At 46.5% G+C, this 12130-nt stretch overlaps 1 pseudogene; it reads right to left on the reverse strand.

The window, feature by feature from the left end:
* Positions 1-12130, reverse strand: part of LOC130149593 (hydrocephalus-inducing protein homolog) — a 68142-nt pseudogene that overhangs the window by 20020 nt on the left and 35992 nt on the right.

Here is a 12130-nt window from a genome sequence, read left to right on the forward strand (position 1 = left end):
CGAATGATGAAGTACCAGGTGGTATTGACTGAACAGGATGATGTGATTCTAAAGACAACTAACCTGGTAAATCCTGCAGTGTTTTTAAGTTCCATACAGGAAGAAGGACAACTGGAGCATGATTGCTTGGCTGCCATCGAGTATGTTTATTCCAGTCGTGAAGATCTGAAGGATGTGCCATTGGAGAGACCAGACTGGGAACTGTATAGTGATGGAAGCAGCTTCATGGAACAAGGAGTCCGATACGCCAGATATGCGGTAACAACGGAGACTACAGTTATAGAAGCAGGAGCATTGGCGAGTACCACATCAGCCCAAAAGGCGGAACTCATCGCTTTAATTCGAGCCTTAGAGATAAGCAAAGACAAGAAAGTAAATATCTGGACTGATTCAAAATATGCCTTTGGGGTAGTGCATGTCCATGGAGCTTTGTGGAAAGAGAGGGGGTTATTGTCCTCTCAAGGATCAAACATTAAGCATCAAACAGAAATTTTATGATTATTGCAAGCAGTTCAAAAGCCAGATCAAGTAGCAATCATGCACTGTAAGGCACACCAGATTGGGAATACAAAAATAATAGCTGGGAATAATTTAGCTGATAGAACAGCAAAAAAGGTAGCAAAGAAACAAGCATTGCAAATGGCAATAATTCCTTCTAAAACAGTAACCCTTCCTAGGGAAAACCCGAGATATTCAGAGGAAGATGACTAATTGAGTCCGTTATTAAATGCTAAGAAAAACTTAGCGGGATGGTGGGTAACTCCTAATGGACAGGTAGTAATTCCACCTCTTGTGATGAGAGAGAGAATTCAAACGAGACATCAGGAATGTCACTGGGGAGCAGAAGCCTTAGTAACATCTTTACGAAAACAAGTAATATCAGTTAAGATGTTGGGAATAGCTAAAATGGTAACTGCAAAGTGTGAAGTATGTTTGAAAAATAATCCAATGATTAAGAAAAAGGTTCAAATGGGTAGACTGAAATCTGGTGTAGAACCTGGAGATGATTGGCAAGTAGATTTTTCAGAGCTACCCAGACAAAATGGGTACCGGTACATCCTGGTAGGGGTTGATACTTTTACAGGATGGCCAGAAGCCCTTCCCTGTCGCACTACACAAGCAAAAGAAGTGGTGAAGTGGTTATTACTCCGAGATTTGGAGTTCCTATTGGAATTTCTTCTGACAGAGGTCCACACTTTGTTGCTGAAGTAGTCCAAAGTGTTAGCAAAGTATTGGGTATTAATTGTGACCTACATTTATCTTGGAGACCCCAATCTAGTGGGAAAGTGGAAAGGATGAATCAAACTTTGAAACCACAAATAAGTAAAATTTGTCAAGAAACCAGTCTAAAGTGGCCTCAGGCGCTTCCATTGGCATTATTACGTATCAGGGTACAGCCAAAGAGTGGAACCTCACTCAGTCCTTATGAATTATTATATGGAAAACCATATGAGTCTCCAGAACCAAATCCAAACGTACATGTAAAAGGAAAGCAGGATGTATATAACTATTTGCTTTCTCTAGGAAAAACTCCGGCTGCAATTCGGAGTGCAGTAATTTGGAATAGACCTTTATCCCTGGAAAATTCAGTGCATGATTTCCAACCAGGAGATTATGTCTATGTGAAGACCTGGACCTCTGAACCTTTACAGGAACGTTGGAAAGCACCTTTCCAAGTACTGTTAACCACTTTTACGGCTATCAAGATAGCAGAATCGGATGCTTGGATCCATTATACTCGAGTGAAGAAAGCACCTATTCCATGGAAGATTATCAACCGTGACCCAAAGACTTTAAATTTGACTTTGAAAAATGTCTCATTTTTCATATCAGGTTATGATCGTTCTTTGGATTCCATTTGGGTTGGTAGTGTTGGCAGGATCATGGGCTGACTTGGTGGACAGGAATGAAAGACAAATAGAGACAGAACAAGTGATTGAAATTCCCAAACAAACGGCTGAGGAAAATTTGATGGTAGGATTGATTAAAAGATTTGCCAATTTACAAAATGTTATGCAGATCACTGCTTGTTTACCAATACCGAGGGCAGTAGGTGAATCTATTCCATGGGGAATCTTAACCATGAATCTGACCAAATTAGAATATGAAAATGAGACAATGGATTGTAAACAAGAACCTAGGGAAACTTGGGAATTGCAAAAGGTTAAAGTTGGGGAAGAATCACCAGTATATTCAACCATTTGGGAATGTAAAGGATGATTTGTAGCTAAACCGGGATTATATGGAGATTTAGGGAACAAGGGATGGTGTTACTAGCCTAAAATGGCTACAACAAACACCAGTGTATGGATAACCGAGACAAAATGTGAGAAAAAGAATCGAACCCTACAGGAAAAGGAAATAGTTTGGGATTCGGTTTGGTCTATGACCTTATATTCCCATTTTCAGTATATGGCAAAAACTCCTTGGTGTTTTACCTGGGATGGAAAAGTGTTTTCAGTATTACCCTGGGTCAATGATAGATCAACTTCATTGGGAGAAAAGGAGAATAAAATAGTGCCATGGTGGAAATGTGAAAAAGTGTATGATTGTAGCAATGCAGACTTAATAATTCAAAGAATCCCTCCTTTGGCTGCTGCTTTAAAATATGGTTGTTTTTGTCGAGGTCTTAAGAATACTCTCAATCTATCTAGCGCCTATATACCCAGAAGAGGAATTATGTTTAGTTGTAGAAAATCTACTATTCAAAGTCCAGGACATTTAATTTGGGCATTGAGTGATGGAACCTGGACAACTCATCTACCATTAGATGGTAAAGTGAAACAAATAACTTTAGGCGTGCCAACATTGTGTCCGATTTGGAAGAAATCACCATTTAGAGGATCTCTAGAAAATTTAGAACTGAAACGAACAAAGAGATCTGAGACAAATGATGATACTTGGAATGAACCATCTACAGGAGTGAAAATTGGCTGGGCAATTGAATCACTTTTAAATCCTATAGCATCATATAGAAACAGAGCATGGCTTTATAAGTTAACTGGTCAAGTGGAAAAATTAGCAAACGTTACCAAAAAGGGGTTTAAGGAATTGAACATACAATTACAGGCGACCTCTAGAATGACTTTACAAAATAGAATGGCACTAGATATGCTCCTACTTAAAGAACATGGAGTATGTGGATATCTCAAAGATAAACTGGACCACTGTTGCATCCCCATTTCAAATGTCACACAAGATGTGGAACATGATTTGGATTTATTAGATAAAATTGAAAAAGAAACAGAATCAATTCAAGAAGATATGTCAGAAGACTGGTTAGGGAAAATTTTTAACAAATTAGGAAGGAACTTGAGCTCTTGGATACAATCCCTAATCAAAACTTTGTTTCTGTTACTGATTGTCTTTTTGATGATCATGTTGGTATATGCATGTTTGAAGAAGCAGTTTACCAATAGAATTGCAATCAATCGTATGATCATGAGAGAAGTACCAACCAGTCCACCAAGGTATAGCCCACCACCAAAATATGTTGAAACAAATGATATGTAAATAATGTGAAAGTATTGAAATAATGATTTTCAACACTTTCAAAGGGGGGAAATGTTATAGATTTGCTAATAAGTTAAGATTGATTGACTTTATTTGATTGATTATTTGATTTTATAAAATCAATCATGTAATAGAAATATAAGAGGATAAGAAAATATATTTTAATGAAACTTACAGTTATAGTAAAAAGCGGCTATAGAAAATCCTCTGTACAGCCCCGTACCAAGGCCGGAGGAATTGGTCAGAATCACCTAGTAGGAATGTTTAGAACTTAGATAACAGACTTAAGATTTGAGATGATTGTTTATATGTAACCTAGGAGGATGTACTAAAATGTCAAAATGAGAATTTATGTGAACTGGGGAGAGTCGAGTGAAGCAACCCATAGTTGCCGGCCAAGAAACAGTTACCTCAAGTGGCAGGTAATTCCGGCAGGGGGAGATCGAGACCACCGACTCACATACCACCTACCCAAATCGTACCCCAGACCCATTTCCGGACCTTTCTAACCTTTACTGCGCAGAATCGGATATGGGAGGAGAGTATGTTAATGATTTATGGGAAATCTTATGATTATGCATGGATATTTAATGAATATGTATGAATGAGTTCTATACAAGGTGTATGATTTTGAACCATGGTGTGCGTCGATCGTGAGGGGACTCACTCACGCACCCGGCCGTCCATAAAGAAATGTCTGCTTATCTACATCACATTGGTGTCGGTAAGTTCTTCATTCCGAGATTTCGGTAACACTGCCATCCCATTCTACTCTTGTATGGAAAGCGAGTAGCACAAGGAGCAGAAGATAGCCCCAGAAGTTGTACACAACCGTCACTGTGGCTTTTGTGCAAAACTATTCCTCTATCCTTTGAGCTCCTTTTGTGTGACACCCACCATTAACTAAAGCTTAGGGACTGAAAGTTGATTCCTTTTTTTATAAAAGTCTGCTGCTTAGCCATTCCAGAATGTCCAAACCAACTTCTTACTGCAAAGAGCAGCCCACGTGTGACTAGATCACAACTCGGAAAAAACCCTCCTGGAACAGCCTTTTCAGTGATCCCTGACTTTGGGCTTGCAACCGTGGCACGGGGATGTTTGATCACATCCAAAGCCAGAAAGGAAGAGCTAGGGAGCTTTTGCTGAATTCAGTGGTTTTTCAGCGGATCCAGCCGCAGCCCAGCTGACAGCAGAGATGAGTTACACTTCACAGCTCAGGCACGCATCAGAGGGCTGTGTACTTCTATTGCACAGACACCCGAAAAGAGGCAGTACTGGGTGCTTGCTGTTCAGAAGATTTTTCCATCTTGCATCACATGTGGCCTAATTTTCATTAAAAACTTGATGTTCTAAACCATCAAAGCTCTTAGGAAATGACAAAGATTTCCAAGGGACAAGTTTTGCCCATAAGCATGGGTGAGGCATGCCCCACGGCCACTATCATCAAAAAAAATCAGTGGCCATTCTTTCCCTTCTGCAGCAGGCCCTCAGCCTCTCCTGGAAGGTCTGCGGAAGCTATCCTTTCTTCTGCCCCACCATTGATGCTGGAACTTTAGGAAACCCTGGGAGTTTTACGCTCTCTCCTTCCAGGTGAACCTCAGAGAGTGCTCTCCTGAAAGGAGGAGGAGCAGAGTAAAATACAGACCATTCAGGACAGCCGAGAGAAAAAGAAAGAAAAAAGAGAGTATGTCCCGCTCCTCACTAGCAGCTGGGGCTTCCAGGAGCACCCAGCCGCTGGCCAAGGCCTGGGTACCCCGGGCTGGGACCGTGTGATGCCCCCACCACAGCATGTCCCAGAGCACATGGACCAGGGCATGGAGGGGCCGCAGCCTCCTTGTCCTCAGTCCCAAAGCCACACCTGGTTCTGTGGAGTGAGAATTCGGATCTCAGTCGGGTTAACACCTTGGCACATCATGGAGGGATTACAACTCGGCATTCAAAGAAACAGGGGTGTGGGTGGCCCAACAGCACAGAACTGTTTCCCAAGTCCCTAACTTCTGCTGCTTTCTGGCACTCATCTTTTTGCCCACGGAACGTCCCCAGGTTTTGAGGTTGGTTTTGAACGTGATTCTCAACCAACCACATGAACACAGAGATCCAGCTTTACACGATGTAGGACACGGCAAGTGAAGGAGGGATCAGCACTTAGGATTTTGCTTCTCCCTGCAAAAGCGGCTTAGAAATGGGTTTTGGAAGAAATCAGATGTAACCCAGTACATTTCCATATCCAGAAAAAAACAACAAAAAAAGAATTTTAGGTGATTGAGCCCCCCCACCACGGGCTTCCTTCCAGCACTCAAGAGCCATGGCTTTATTTGCATGAATAACTAAGAAAGTTCATTTTGAGCTTAAACAAAACAAATTTCAAACCACTTCTTAACCGCTGGCTTTGCAAGTTGCACAGTGCTGATGAGTTCTGTAAATCACCTGATCCAGAAGCGTTCGGCTAAGCAATTTATGGAGGCAACTGCAAAAACACACATGGAGGCCAGCCACTTCCCCGTGGGGCTCGAGATCCAACTGCAATTTCACAGTGCTGCACTAGGGCAAAGCTACTAAATATTCCCTGCAAGGGGCACACGCTGTCTGCAAATCGTCCTCCAAAGGGATCTGTGACTGGCATGCAAATGCACGAGGAAGGCTGTCACACTGCTCAGAGTCGTCAAGAAGCAAAATTAATGACTCCCTAGTTAAAGATCACGGGTTTCTTCTTTAAACTCTTTTTGCACCCTGGGACAGTCTCCACCCTGACGATACAGCGGCTCAGCTCTGTTTTGTGAGGGATGGGGGGTAGGTGACCTCCTTGAGGTCCTCTCCCAAGGGGCCCATGGAAGAGTTCAGATCTCCTGAGGGACCACGAGGGTTTTTCCAGAGCAGGCTCCTCTTTCTAAACACCGATCGCTTGCCCAGCTCTGTTTCCTGTAACTCCCAGGCTGCATGTAAGTAATTTTCCTATTTCTCTGCCACAACAACAACAAAAGCTCTCCAGGCACAACCCCTGGAGATCCCTGCAGCAAAGTGATGGACAGCCCCACCACCACAGCAAAAATCCCAGGGCCAGGAGCACAGCGCTGAGCCAGGATTCCCTTGGGAGCAACTTTTTAAATCAACCCTTTCCTTCCACAGCTCTAACAACTGCAGCTGGCGGCCAGGAAGGCGGTTTGTTAACACGAGCCCTGGTTAATTACTGTAGGTGGCATCTGCCAAGTAAACCCTGCGCAATTACCGTATCAATAAAAAGCTGTTTCATGGCCTTTGTATCTGTCAGCTTGGAGCAGTAAGGAATGGCTCGAAGCAGCTGGGTTAGTGATCTCAGCACCCTCCAGAACGGGAGCCTGGCTGCTGGGGACCACGGGCCTCGCACCTCCTTCCTCTTAGATGGGGAAAACCAGAGCGTTCCCTGGATGGAAATCTGACAGGGACCTCCCACTCCTGAAAAACACCTCAAGCAGCACCACACGGACGGAGAGGAAGGACAAGGTAACCTGAACCACGGAGCTTGCTGCAAGCATTCCCTGCCCCGTGCCAGCACAGCAAGGCCATCACCTCTGTAAGGGCAAAGGCGGCGTAACTCGGTGGGTCAGTGATAACCGCTCCCAGAAAAAGACCTGACAGCACTTCTGTCAGCCGGGAGGAGCATAAAGCTTGTCTAGCAGGCTGCTCGCACTCTGACTTCTGGGGAGGGTGCTCACCCTGCTGAGGACAGCGAGCCCTGTAACACGCGACCCAGATGAAGCATAGGCTTGAGCCACGAGGTGACGATTCCCACGCAGGGACAGCAGCACACGTGTGGTACGTTCACAGACACCCTGCGCTCAGCAGGGCTCAGCCACTACGGTCTGGCAGCGCCTGGAGCGCGGGAGGTGACCCAGGGGCAGGGAGCACGTTTCACTCAGCTCCTACCGCCTCAGGAGCCCGATGGTGCATCCACGTAATAAAGGCTCATCCTGGAGGTCTATAGGGGCTTAGTGCTCGTCCACCAAAGCTCTTCTGCTGTGTACCTCTCTGCCTTTACAAACACCTTGCAGCACAACGAATGCATGGTATGAAAGCTCGCTGCTTTGGCTGCTCTGGGATCAGCGGTCGGAGCCAGGCGCGCTAAGCCCTGGCTCTGCACAGACCAGCTGGGAGCCACAGGGACAGCGGGAAGGTGCTGGCACTGCCCTGCTGACCACCGGCTCTTCCTAGGAATTCCGTGGGAACCAACTGGGCTGGAAGAGTATTTGTGCCTCGCCTTTGCTGTGGGTAGCAGGAGGAGGAGAAAGGAGCTGTACCTGAGATGTCGCAGCAGACTGTTGATACACTCTGGCTTCTCGGGGTTTGAAGATCACGTAAATTTCAACTGAAGAATTTGGCCAGACATCTCCCTCCTAAGACAGGAGACAACAAACCATTTACCTTCAAACGTTACATTTCTTGTTTTCAACCACAGCCCTGTAAGCCTTTATTTAGAGCATCAATGACGAGCAAGGAGCAAACAACACTTACAAAATGTGTAAGACTTTGGAAGCAGCTGTGAAAAAAATTAAGTCCCTTACCTTAACTAGCACCCGGTAAAGGCTTGCCTTTTTTTTTTTTTTTTTTTTTTTAATTAGGGCTATAATAAAGGAACTAAACTGGCTGGCTTCGGCATATCAAGGATCTCTTCAGAAGTGCCAGCTGACCTAAAGAAAAGATACGGTTTCCCTCCAAACCTTCCCTTATATCCCTGTGTCACTACAGCCATGTGAACACGTCTTCTCAGATCAGAAGAGATTTAGCAAGTCAAATGGATTTTTCCATTCTTAGTTACAAAGACAGAAAGAAAGAAAACCATGCCTGCCTTCATCATTGCAGAAGAGATCTGTAAACCAGCTCACAAACAAAGGCAAGGTCCCGTCAGGGCTGGCTACCCCGGCCAGGGCTCACTGTCCAAGCCTCCCTCTGCTTGCAGGCAACAACTGGCAGAAGAGGAATATCAGGGCTTTGCAATCTGCTCCAGCTGCCTGCAGGTCTCCACAGGGGGTATGAGACATTGCCCATGACACAAAGCCCTAGTTGTCCTGGCCTCCTCCCGTTCCTGCATCACCGCTGCTGTCGGAAGCGGAACCGGAGCTGGGTCAGTGCCCACGTGGCATTTCTCTGACACTAGAATGTGATCCTGGCTCAAAATAACCCAAACCGAACACCAAAATGGTGAACTTCCGCTGCACAAAAAAAATCCAGCTTCAGCAAGAACCTGGGAGAAGCCTGCAAGCGTAAATCTTCAAACAGCGAGGGAGTGGCGATGGGTCCCTGCAGGTGTTATTCCCAGCGGCCGAGGCCCCAGCGGGATGATTTGCCCAACACCACCGAGACCACGGTGATCGCTGCAGTGTTGCTGGCATCTCTCTGTACGCTGTATAACTCACCAGATGTCCTGCCATGCTCCAGGAAGCCAGTCAGTGGTGCAATAAGATCCTGGTAAGGGACATATCTCCCTACATCCAGGGTGCTGCTGGATCCCAAGGCACAGTCAGATGAGACTGCTCTAAGGCATCAGAGGAGACAAGCCTACGGACGAGCAACACAACCCATCCATTCATATGCACCCGCACAGCTCTCTGCAACAATCCTAACGCAGCATTATTGATGGAGCCTTGCACTCATATCCTCACTCCCAAGAAAACCTGCACCAGCAGTTAACAGACTCAAACCTCTTGAGCTTCTGACATGAAATCACCATTCTCCAGGATTCAACGTATTTGGACAGAAACTTCAGGCAGTACGGCCACAATCAGCTTCCCTGTATTGTCAGTGAAGCTGCACGCCAGACTGTTTGACTCAAAGGGAGAGGGCAAGAAGAAATCATCAGTTACACATTATTCTACTATTCTGTGGCTAAAAAAAAATTGTGAAGGACATGACTGTTTTGGGAAACCTTTGTCATTTCTCCCTTCATTACTGCTGTATGTCAGACCATAAAACTGGAAAATATTGTGACCTATTTCTCCTGGGAAATGAAAATAGGCTGTTGGAAAGGTTCCTCACATTCCTGCTACCCCACGGGGAAGAAAGAATTGCTGGTTAAAAGGATACACTTCACTACTCACCCTTGCGGGCTACTGCTACACAGGCGTACCAGCCCTAGGACACGGCAGGAGCCAGCGGTCTGCCGCGGCTAGCATATTCTCCGTAAGATGGCAGTGGAGTCAGATCATGGAAAACTACCGTGGATGCTTGCCAGGGCAGAAATGCAACTATGCAGTGCTGTGAACACGATACTGCAACACTTCTGGCTTAATGTCAGCCTCAGGCAGGCTGCAGCTGGCAGGTGGCATAAAATACAGACGGTGGATGTATGATGATCCAGCACAAAAACTCCTGCTGTTGTGCCCTGGCTTTGCTACAGCATATGCCGACGTGATACCCGAGGGGACGGCACACCATGACTCACCGCTACAGAAGTGACCTCAATAAGGAGACCAACCATAAATAGATGCAGATCCTATTTCCCCTCCCTCAGCCCCTAAATAATGCGAATCTCCTCAACCTCCACCAGCCTGAAAAGGAAAAAGCTGGTCTTGGAAAGTGGGGCACCACCAACTGTCGGCCTGCTTTGTTTGGTGGAGGGAGAAGGTGATCCATGGAAAGGAAATCACTGCTCAAAGCACACCAAAACCCCCAAAGACAGAGCTGGCAACACAAGTACTGAAGTGACTCCCCAAAGTGCATCCTGTTAGTTCAGGGCACTCAGGGAAAAGGCAGCGCCAAAGCCAGTATCTGCCCCTTCCCACAAATAACCGAACCCACAGCGAGCGGAGGGATGGACCATAGCTCCCACTGGAGATGGCGCCTTCTGCCAAAAACCAAAGTGCTCTGCAGTCCCCTCTCATTTGGATGGGGACCAGCTGGGCACCTCAGCTGAGGTGGACGTTTGCAGGAACAAATATCGCTGTTATCTCCTGGCCCAACCTCTGCACCAACAGCAGTAGCACTTGCGTAACCTGCACATCTTGAAGACCACCTCCATCGGCTCAGAGCTGACACGTGGCACTGAGGAGTCGCTACCAGGCAATGACAAGACAGTGATGACTTGTCAAGGTAAGAGCAATGATTACAAATCCTTTTCCTCCCTTTCCTCTGGTTTCCATTTCCAAGGAGTCAGCTCCCACGTGTCTGTACTGTGACTTACAGCTAAGCTGTGGTGGGGAAGGTGCAGCAAAAAGCAAGGACTTTGTCCTTTGAGAGCCACCTGGGCTTCTACCACAGATGCTCCTGCTGACATACCATGCGTCTTTGCAAAAATAAATCAACTTCGAGATGCACTCAGGAAGTCAGAGTTACAGAACAGCTTGTTTCCCACAGGCTTGGACGGCTGCTCAAAACGTTCATGGTCACAGGCTGACTACAAAACCGCTCCTCCTCTTTTCTCTTATTATTTTCATCAGCAAGTTAACCTTATACAGGCTGAAACAGCCTGCTGCAGCTTCCACTGAGAGCAACCCCTGGCAGCTAACGGCCCGCTTACACAGCAAAGCTGCTGCACAAACCCTGCAAAGCCACCCTGCCCAGAGAGCCTTTCCAAGGCTATCGTCCCTCCAGCGGCCTCCTAACCTCTGGGAACCTCCAGCCGCTTGTTCCAAGGGTTTGATTCTTTCTATAGGGTGCTCCCAGGCACCACAGGTGATAGGTGAGAAGAGCAGCCGCCGCTTTTGGCCAGAAGGTCCGAGGCAGCAAGGTCCCAGCTCTGGTGGGGCCCCTCCAGCAGATTTACACGGCGCTGCAAGAAGGGTCTCTGTCCACGCTACAAGTTACGGGACTCTCACCGGGGAGAAGGTTGTGGAAGTCAGCAGCAGTGGATTTTTAGATTTTACATTTGATAGGAAAAAAGACTAACATTTGATGTGAAGACACCCGTACGCCAGGGGGGAAGACAGACATCAGCAAAACTATGAATGTGAAACCCATTGGTCCATAAATCATGGAATTAATGGAAATCTAAAGACTGATAATGCTGAACCAGCCAGGAGGGGAACGACTCCTGTAGTATCCCACTTACACCCAGTCCTAAGCAAACTGTAACATCAACACAGCCATTCAGGAAAGGTTTCCACTCAAGACTTGAGGCCAGGCTACACTCTGGGTCCGTACAGCGCTACACGGAGCACCAGGACTCAGCGGGCAGCCAGGCTGCTGGACCTCACCCTAATGCACTTCAGGAGCCCAAGAGCAGGTTAAGCTCGTTATGGAGACCTAGCCCAGTTGTAATGAAGCAGGAGCCCTGCGACATGCTCCAAAACCAGCTGGCACAGCTCAGGCGATCGGCTCCCGCTCTCTGCAATACCCCTGCTGCTCTGACACAGGCTCTTGGTCCCATCATGCTGCTCTCAGCTGCAGTGGTGTGAAACTGCAGCTGTGCTCACATGGGGGGCTCTCAGCCTCATTCGGGCTATAGGAGTAACCAAGAAGAGAACAAGATCCCCTTCCTTAAAAAAAAAAAATAATAGTTTCACCTACTATAAAAGAAAGAAGAGGCTCGGATTATTCTAGCGTTTGCAACAGGATGAGAAGGGATTTTGCATTGCTCAGGCAGCAGGCATTCTTCATCTCAGACCATGCAAATACTCAGTCAGGGCTCTGTTTCGTTGAAGGACAT

This window comes from Falco biarmicus, chromosome 5, assembly GCF_023638135.1.
Source record: "Falco biarmicus isolate bFalBia1 chromosome 5, bFalBia1.pri, whole genome shotgun sequence".
Classification (NCBI taxonomy): Eukaryota; Metazoa; Chordata; class Aves; order Falconiformes; family Falconidae; genus Falco; species Falco biarmicus.